At 40.7% G+C, this 10,405-nt stretch overlaps 1 non-coding gene across 1 annotated transcript; it reads right to left on the bottom strand.

Annotated features, from left to right (window-relative positions):
• Window positions 1–1,976: 1,976 nt before the first annotated feature.
• LOC114678513 (U6 spliceosomal RNA) lies at window positions 1,977–2,081 on the bottom strand. The gene has a single exon (XR_003729954.2). It is a non-coding gene; the product is annotated as a U6 spliceosomal RNA (small nuclear RNA).
• Window positions 2,082–10,405: the final 8,324 nt, after the last annotated feature.

Here is a 10,405-nt window from a genome sequence, read left to right on the forward strand (position 1 = left end):
CACACACATATACACACACATAATAGGCATATATATGTCACACACACACATATACACACACAAAATAGGCATATATATGTATACACACACACACACACACACACACACACACACACATACACTTGCTCTCTCACCCAGGCTGGAGTGCAGTGGTGTGATCTCAGCTTACTGCAACCTCTGCCTACCCAATTCAAGCAATTCTCCTGCCTCAGCCTCCCCAGTAGCCGGGATCACAGGCTCCCACCACCTTATATTTTTAGTAGAGACGTGGCTTCACCATGTTGGCCAGGCTGGTCTCAAACTCCTGACCTCAGGTAATCCACCCACCTTGGCTTCCCAAAGTGCTGGGATTACAGGCGTGAGCCGCCGCACCTGGCCAAGATTTACCTTTTGGAATATAGTTAGGTTGAACCCTATGAAATGGCTGTTTTGGTAGGTCAGAAATGGCCAAATACCAGCAGATTCACAGGGTTCAGCTCTATAAAACAGGCCGCAGTTCCACAAGCCTCACGATTTCATTCAGCAAACATTTATTGAGGCCCTAATGTAGTCTTTGTTTTCAGGCAACTTTCATTCTAGTGAGGGATTCTAAAATATAAACAAATAATTGCAAATCAGAATCATGAATGCACTAGTAAAGGCACAGGGTAGCACAAAGGAAGGTGTCATCGGGTCAGCTCAGTCAGGCAAGGAAAGACTTTACAAAGCAGGTAATGTTTAGTTGAGTAGTTAGAAAGGAGTTGGGTTGGTTGAGGGATGGATAGTGTCTTTTTAGATGGAGTGAACTACCTGTGTAAGATCTTTGGGGCACAACACGGGATGGCAAGTTCAAGGAATAATGCAGTTAAATCATTTAGGATGTCTGGATCTATAGGGGAGGGAAGGTAGCTGAAGGCTGCAGGAAAATAGGAGTAAGGACAGAAAATAAGTGTGGAGAGAGACTAAACAGTTGTGGATTGTCGAATGAACAAGTATAGGTTGCCTTCAATGTCATAATATAAGAAGTTTGACTGTAAAGACACAACAAAATTTTTTTTTTTTAGACAGAGATTTGCTCTTGTTGCCCAGGCTAGAGTGCAAAGGCACAAACTCGGCTCACTGCAACCTCCGCCTCCCAGGTTCAAGCGATTCTCCTGCCTCAGCCTCCTGAGTAGCTGGGATTACAAGCATGAACCACCATGTCCGGCTAATTTTTGTATTTTTAGTAGAGACGGGATTTCACCACGTTGGGGCCAGGCTGGTCTCAAATTCCTGACCTCAGGTGATCTGCCTGCCTCGGCCTCCCAAAGTGCTGGAATGACAGGTGTGAGCCACCGTGCCCGGCAGGATATAACAAATTAAATGTCTGCAATCAGATTATGGTAGGCTAGTGAAGTTTTAGCTGGGAGTTAACACAATTGACTTACCATTTTAGAAGGTAAGTAATTCTGTGAACTTAACAGTAGGGATATTTGCTTAGAGTTTACAGGTATGAAGAAGTGAACTAAGGTAACAATCTGGAGATGCAGAGAATGGGAAGGAGTGAGAGATATGGTAGAAGTAAAATTGAAAGGGCTCAGAATACTTTGCTAGTCCTTGAGTTCTCTTGAAATATGTGACATATTTTCTTTATTGAAAGTTCTATATGACTAAAATATCTGCACTGTGACTTTATAACAACTGTTATTCTGGACATCTTAATAAAATCACTGCATAGTGAATTTAATTAATTACCATCTAATCTTAAAATGAATTTTAAAACTCGGGTTAATTTTTCATTCTATTTGTTTTCTATTTGAGACATTATAGATATAACCACAATCTTCATAGAATCTTCTACTGCAAAGGAACGTTCCTTTTCCTAGTTCTGAATGAAAGTATTTCTGATATGTGAGGAATTCTCATTCCTAAAGGGGAAGCAGTAATGCCCACAGTCTTCTCATCATCATGCCACTTGATAAAGGAAAAAGCTAATTTAATTCTTTTTAAATTTATTTCAAAAAACAGAACTCTTCACGAATTTGTATGTCAGCCTCCTGCAGGAACCATGCTAATCTTCTTTTTATCATTCCAATTTTAGTATATGTGCTGCCGAAGTGAGCTGCTGATATGCTCTTAATCCATTTTTTTCCCCTGGAAATCACTATCCATAAGAAATAATGTCAGAACATGAGTTTTTTATTAGTTTAATTATTAAATTGAGCAACGATTATTTGAAATTATATGTCCATGTGTGAAAATCAAATAACAATATCTAACTTTCATAATTCTTCCAACTTGTTCACTAAAATCTTACCCTAAAAGCTAAATAAAATAATTTTTTTCTAGAAATTTTTTTAGTGATTCTATTCAATGGGGAAAAACATTATATAATGTGTTTTATTATACTGGACAGTGTTGTTTCTAGTCAATGAATGCTATCTGACAGGACAAATAGTTGGCACCAAAACCACTAACACATTCAGAATCTAATCTCCCCTGAATCCAGCTTGAATTCTCAAAAACTGGCTGTGGCATATACTGTACTTTGTAATAGAAAATTCACACTTTAAAAAGTGGACAAAAATGGTTACCTCAGCTCTATTGTTAAAGACTGCTCAATACATTTTTTTCACAATTAAGATAATATTTATTTATTTATCTATGTATTTGAGACAGGGTCTTGCTCCATTGCCCAGGCCAGAGTAAAGTGGTGTGATCGACTCTCTGTAGACTTGAATCTCCAGGTTCAAGTGATCCTCCTAACTCAGACTCCTGAGTAGCTGGGACTACAGGCATGTGCCACCACACTTGGCAATTTTTTTTTTTTTTTTGGTAAAGACAGGATTTTTCTTCGTTGCCCAAGCTGGTCTTGAACTTCTGGCCTCAAGCAATCCTCTCACCTCAGCCTTCCAAAGCACTGGTATTACAGGCACTAGCCATCATGCCCAGCCATTAATACATTAATATTTAAATTTTATGGTCATGTCAGTGTTTGGAAAATGTGTTAGATTTTCTTTTTTTTTTTTTTTTTTTTTTTGAGACGGAGTCTTGCTCTGTCACCCAGGCTGGAGTGCTGTGGCCGGATCTCAGCTCACTGCAAGCTCCGCCTCCCGGGTTCCCACCATTCTCCTGCCTCAGCCTCCCGAGTAGCTGGGACTACAGGCGCCCGCCACCTCGCCCGGCTAGTTTTTTTTTTTTTTTTTGTATTTTTTAGTAGAGACGGGGTTTCACCATGTTAGCCAGGATGGTCTCAATCTCCTGACCTTGTGATCCGCCCGTCTCGGCCTCCCAAAGTGCTGGGATTACAGGCTTGAGCCACCGCGCCCGGCCGGAAAATGTGTTAGATTTTCTAATTTAGGCTTCCTTTATATCTCTTGTCTACATCAAAGAGAAGTAACTGAACTATTTGATTCTGTGCCTATTTTTTAATCAATTAATTAATTTTTCATTTTTTAATTTTTTTGAGATGGAGTCTCACTCTGTTGCCTAGGCTGGAGTGCAGTGGCATAATCCCGGCTCACTGCAACCTCTGCCTCCTGGGTTCAAGCAATTCTCCTGTCTCAGCCTCCTGAGTAGCTGGGATTAGAGGCGTGCACCACCACACTGGGCTAATTTCTGAATTTTTAGTAGAGATGGGGTTTCACCGTGTTGGCCAGGCTGGTCTCTAACCCCTGACCTTAAATGATTCACTCACCTCGGCTTCCCAAAATGCTGGGATTACAGGGGTGAGCCACTGCACCCAGCCTTCTGTGCCAATTTTTAGCTTTTGCAATCATTTCATATTCTATACCTCACACTCTATCTCACTTTGACTTCTTCAATATATAGTACATTTTTATTGTATTACGATCAGTCAGGCCGGGCACTGTGGCTCATGCCCGTAATCCCAGCACTTTGGGAGGCTTAGGCAAAAGAAATTACTTAAGTCCGGGAGGCGGAGGTTGCAGTGAGCCAAGATCATGCTGCTGCACTCTAATCTGAGCGACAGAACCAGACTCCATCTCAAAAAAAAAAAGATCAGTCAATGGTATAACAGTAAAAATGCTTTTTATGGAATACTGTTGTTAAACCTTCGTTATACTCAAAAAAGATCAATAAAACATAGTGCTTTTGGATTTGATAGCTGCTGTTTCAAAGGGTCATTTTATTTTATCTTATTTTATTTTGAGACAGGGTCTTGCTCTATTGCCCAGGCTGGAGTGCATTGGCGCTACCATAGGTCACTGCAGCCTCAGACTCCTGGGCTCAAGTGATCCTCCCACCTCAGCCCCCTGAGTAGCTGGAACTACAGGCACATGCCATCATGCCTAGCTAATTTTTTAATTTTTTGTAGAGATGAGGTCTTGCTGTGTTGCCCAGGCTGGTCTTGAACTCCTGGCCTGAGTGATCCTCCTGCCTCAGCATGTTAAATAATACTGAACTTTAAAATGAAAAAAATAAATTCTTCTGTATGCAGTCACATTTCCGCATTTAGCAAGTCTGAAAAGAATTTAGAAAAGGTAACAATTGGCCACAAGGCTAAGCCCGACAGAATCTGTTTCTGCTAAGCACAGCTAGTTCTTTCTTCATTCCCATTGAGGAATGTGAAAAGCAATGATACTAAATCTAAAAAAAAAAAAAAAAAAAAGTGTGTCAAATTCAAGTATTTCTGTTTCTTTTTCTTTTCTTTCCTTTTTTTTTTTTTTTTTTTTTTTGAGACAGAATTTCGCTCTTTGTCACCCAGGCTGGAATTCAATGGTGTGATCTGGGCTCACTGCAACCTCCACCTCTTTGGTTCAAGTGATTCTCCTACTTTAGCCTCCTGAGTAGCTGGGATTACAGGTGCCCACCACCACGCCCAGCTAATTTTTGTATTTTTAGTAGAGACAGGGTTTTGCCGTGTTGGCCAGGCTGGTCTCGAACTCTTGACATCAGGTGATCCATCTGCCTCGGCCTCCTAAAGTGCTGGGATTACAGGTGTGAGCCACTGAGTCTGGCCTATTTCCTAAGTATTTTAACTACATATTGCTACTTAACAAACTACCCCAACTTCATGACTTAGAACACAACCATCTTATTTGCTCACAATTTAGCGGGTCATCAATTTGGTCTGTGTTCAGCTGGGTTGTTCTTTTCTGGTCTCTCCTGGGGTCGTTCATACAACTGAAGTCATGCGGCATCGTGGCTGGAGCTGGATGATCTGGGATGGCCTCCTTCACACATCTGAGGTTACTGTTAGCTGTAGATGGAGCACCTCTCTCCCTGTGATCTCTCATTCTCATGGAGGGTAGCTCAGGCTTCTTTGCATGGTAGTCTCAGGATTTCAAGAGGGTGAGAGCTCAGAAAGTCACTTCCATAGCATTCTGTTGGTCAAAACAAAGTACAAGTCCCGCCCAAATTCAAGGGAATGAAGAAACATTCTCTATCTTTTGATGGGAAAATATGTAAAACCACATTTCTTTTTTATTTAAAAAATTTTTTTAAGTAAAAAAAAAAAAAAAATTTAAGTAGAGACAGGGTCTTACTATATTGCCCAGCCTGGTCTCAAGTTCCTGGACTCAAGTGATTCTCCTGCCTTGGCCTCCCAAAGCGCAGTAACTACAGGTGTGAGCCACCATGCCTGGCCTAAAGTCACACTTAACAGGAGTGTATACAAAAAGGTGGGAAGAATTTGTGACTATATTTTTTCAATCTACTGTGTTAACATTGGCTCAAAATTCAGAAACAATACATAAAAATATTGAATTTGATTACACTGAAATAAAAAAATCTTATACTACAAAAATACCATAAGTAAAATAAAAAGTTAAATCACAAACTTGGAAGAATATTTGTAATTTATAGCACAGACTAAAGTTTAATGTCCCTAGCATATAAAGAGCTTCTAAAAAACAGAAGGAAGGACTGACACACTACAGGAAAATGCACTAGAGATATAAACAGACAGATTGCAGATAAAGAAATGCATAGAGTCCTTAACCATTAAAAAAAAAATTGTTTTTATGGTCCTTAACCATAAAAAAAAGTCCAGGTGTGGTAGTTCATGCCTGTAATCCCAGCACTTTGCGGGGCTGAGGCGAGAGAATCTCTTGAGGCCAGGAGTTTGAGACCAGTCTAGGGAACATAGTCACACCCTGTAGCTACAAAAAAAGGATATTAAAAAAATTTTTTTGGCGGGGTGCGGTGGCTCACACTTGTAATCCCAGCACTTTGGGGGGCCGAGGCAGGCGCATCACAAGGTCAGGAGATCAAGACCATTCTGGGTAACATGGTGAAACCCTGTCTCTACTAAAAATACAAAAAATTAGCTGAGTGTGGTGGCACACACCTGTAGTCCCAGCCGCTTGGGAGGCTGAGGCAGGAGAATCACTTGAACCTGGGGTTGCAGTGAGCCAAGATCACACCACTGCACTCTAGCCTGGGTGACAGAGCAAGACTCCGTCTCAAAAAAAAAAAAAATGTTTAATGTCCAAACTCACTCTTTTTTTTTTTTTTTTTTTTTTTGAGACAAGGACTCACTCTGTCACTAAGGCTGGACTGCAGTGGTGTAATCATGACTCACTGAAGCCTTGACCTCCCAGGCTTAAGCAATCCTCCCACCTCAGCCTCCTGAGTAGCTGGGACTACAGGCGCACACCATCATACCCTGCTAATGTTTTGTAATTTTTGTAGAGACAGGGTTTCACCCATGTTGCCCAGGCTGGTCTCCAACTTCTGTGCTCAAGTGATCTGCAGCCTCAGCCTCCCAGAGTTCTGGGATTACAGGCGTGAGCCACTGGGCCCAGCCCGACCTCACTCTTAATAAGGGAAATGCAAATTTAAACTGCACTGAGATATTTTTCATCTGTCACGTGAGCAAAAACCCAAATGTTAGGGCACTCACATACATTGCTGTTTCTGCATGTAAAACAGGAAACAGGCGCTCACATACATTGTTGTTTTGGGGATGTAAAATGGTAGCCCTCCTATGAAAGGACTTTTGTAATAGCAGCAAAATTACGTATGTATTTGACTTAGTAATCCCTCTTTCAGAAATCTATCCCAATGATACAGTGGCAAAAATACGTAGGCATGAAGTTATACATTGCAGCACTATTTCTAATAGCAAATTCTAGAAATAAGCCAAATGTCCATCAGAAGGAGATTGGTTGAATAAACAATCCATGGTGCCCATACAACGTAGTTCTATGTAACCACGAAAAGCAATGAGAAATATTACTATCTACAATTTAGAGTAATCTCCAGGCATATAGTTGAATGCAAAAAGCAAGGTAGAAAAATGTATGTGTATAGTAAACTACCTCTTATCTAAGAAAAAATAATATATGTAATATATATAGGTTATGTATATTATATATATAAAGGATGGGAATAATTTGTGACTAAATTCTTACATATATAATTTCTTAAGCTCTCTCTATATAATTATATATATAATTATACATATATATGTATATTTATATATATAATTTCTTAAGCTCTCTGTGTATATATATATAGCTAAGAAAGAAGGATTTTGGCTTATCCTTTCCATTTTTTCTTTGTATAAGCTATATATAACATATTTTATATGTTATATATATGCTATATGGTATATAGATACATATATATATAGCTTATATAAAAAAATGAGAAGAACGATAAGCCAAAATGATTCTACACTGGGAAGTGGAAGGAACAGATGGAAAGAATATAGAGAAAGGGTATCACTATTTAACAACTCCTAATAAAATAATGAATCAATGGCTTCTAACATCACGAAGAGAAAAGCACCAAATATGCACCTCCTTATGGATGTATGAACATGACCCACAGATAATTCCTGCCAAAGCCAGGCACAGTGGCTCACCTCTGTAATCTCAGTACTTTGAGAGGCTGAGGTGGGAGGATCACTTGAGACCAGGAGTTCAAGACCAGCCTGGGCAACATAGAGAGACCTTGTCTCTATAAAAAAAATATAAAAATTAGCATGTGCTTGTAGTCCCAACCACTTGGGAGGCTGAGGTTGGAGGATTGCTTGAGCCCAGGAGTAGGAGGCTGCAGTGAGCTATGATAGCACCACTGCACTCTGGCCTGGGCAACAGAGGGAGACCTTGTCCCTAAAATAAATAAATAAATAGGAATGATCGAACCTCTAAATCTAAATACCAATTTATAAGCAATATGGGGGAGAGGAACATGTTAAAACAAGACAAACACATATGGTTGCAATAAGCAAAATCCAGAGTGAAAAATTCTACAGATCAAATGAGTCACTTTATTGAAACCATAAATTGCAAAGAAAAGTAGAAGAGAGATGGAGGAGCAATCTATAGAAAAAGAGACTTAAAGATGTATTTACCATTTGTGGACTTTTTTTTCTTTTTTGAGATGGAGTCTCGCTCTGTCGCCCAGGCTGGAGTGCCATGGCGTGATTTTGGCTCACTGCAACCTCCGCCTCCCAGGTTCAAGCAATTCTCCCGCCTCAGCCTCCCAAGCACCTGGGATTACAGGCACCCGCCATCATATCTGGCTAATTTTTGTATTTTTGTAGAGATGGGGTTTCTCCATGTTGGCCAGGCTGGTTTTGAACTCCTGACCTCAGGTGATCTGCCTGCTTCAGCTTCCCAAAGTGTTGAGATTACAAATGTGAGCCGCCGCACCCGGCCACCCATTTGTGGACTTTAATTGGATTCTGACTTAAGAAACAAACTGAAGGGAGAGAGAAATCCTTTATGAAGTAGTTGAGGAAAATTTGATCATTGATCATTGACTAGATAATTAACAATAATAAACAATTATTATTATTTTACAGACATATATCCAGTATCATAGATTTGACTTTATAACCTTATTCACATGTCTCAAATTAGTGTTAGCTGTAGGTGGGCCCTCCGTTGTGGTGGTCAAAGGCAATGGATAGGAATATGAATACAAGATTTGCCATGAGTTGATAATTGGTAAATCCGGGTGGAGTGCACATAAGGATTCATTATACTATTCTCTTTACTTGTGTTTGAAATTTTATACAATAAAACATTAGAATAAAAAAAGTATGAAGTTTTTTTAAGATGAGGAAACTCTTTTTTTTTGTTTTTGCTTTTTTGAGACGAGTCTCACTCTGTCGCCAGGCTGGAGTGCAGTGGTGCAATCTTGGCTCACTGCAATCTCTGCTTCCCAGGTTCAAGCGATTCCCCTGCCTCCGTCCCTTCCCGAGTAGCCGGGACTACAGGTGCGCATAACCACACGCAGTTAATTTTTTGTATTTTACTAGAGACGGGGTTTCACCATGTTGGTCAGATGGTCTTGATCTCCTGACCTCAGGTGATCTGCCCACCTTGGCCTCCCAAAGTGCTGGGATTACAGGTATGAGCCACCTTGCCTGGCCTGTTTTTTTTTTTTTTTTTTTTTTTTTTGAAACACTCCTGGTAGACTCTGTAAAATACCTAGAATTGTGGCGATTCATCCTATGATTACCAGAAGGATGAAGCCAAAACATTCTTTTTTTATTGACACAGAATCTTGCTCTGTCGCCTAGGCTGGAGTACAGTGGCATGAACATGACTCACTGCAACCTTGACTTCCTGGGATCAAGTGATCCTCCTGCCTCAGCTTCCTATGTAGCTGGGACCACAGGCATTCACCACCACACTTGGCTAATTTTTTGGGTTTTTTGTAGAGACAAGGCTGCTCAGGCTGGTCTCAAAGTCCTGGGTTCAAGTGATCCTCCCGCCTTGGCCTCTCAAAGTGCTGGGAATACAGGTGTGAGCCACTGTGCCTTGCCCAAAACATTCTTGATAGAGCAGGACAACAGATACAACCAGGGTCTTGATGAATGAGCCATGAAATAAGCCAACCCTGGATATCTAGTTATATAATAACAATCTAGTTATGTAATAACAATCTCTGTCATTTAATCCCTCTTGAGTATGTTTCTGTTATTTTTAGTAGAAAATGGAGGAAAATGCATTTGTATGTGTGTGCAAGGTCTCATTGCCCTCTAGCTGAAGAGTGATACAACTCCAGAATCCTATTCTTAGAGCCTGCTTCCTAGGATCACTTCCAGTACCAATGATCTAAAGTGACGTTCCCTAGAAACAGGAATTCTTTGGCCGGTCTTTTATGAGAGGAGTATTCCCCAGAGAATGGAGGGACGAAAGCAGAAAAGGGCAGGGGGAAGAGCTAAGCAGGGAAGTCATCTCGCCGGAGATCAACTTCAATCTGCTCCTTGGGGTGGGCTGGAGCATGAACTATTCAATTGTACTGCAGAGTCGGTGTCACCTTTTGTAATACTACGGCAGTCAGTCATTGGTTGTGAACTGCTTATGGTGATGGTGGTGCGTGGGGTATAACACCCATAGCAGCTGGGGATAAATGTACCCAGTTAAGGAGCCCAATTAAGGGGATCTAGGCAGAGCGTCGGCAGTGTCCACTACAATTTCCCAACTTACTCCATAGCCAAAACCTTACATGACCCTGCATGATC

The sequence above is a fragment of the Macaca mulatta genome, chromosome 5, assembly GCF_049350105.2.
Source record: "Macaca mulatta isolate MMU2019108-1 chromosome 5, T2T-MMU8v2.0, whole genome shotgun sequence".
Taxonomy (NCBI): Eukaryota; Metazoa; Chordata; class Mammalia; order Primates; family Cercopithecidae; genus Macaca; species Macaca mulatta.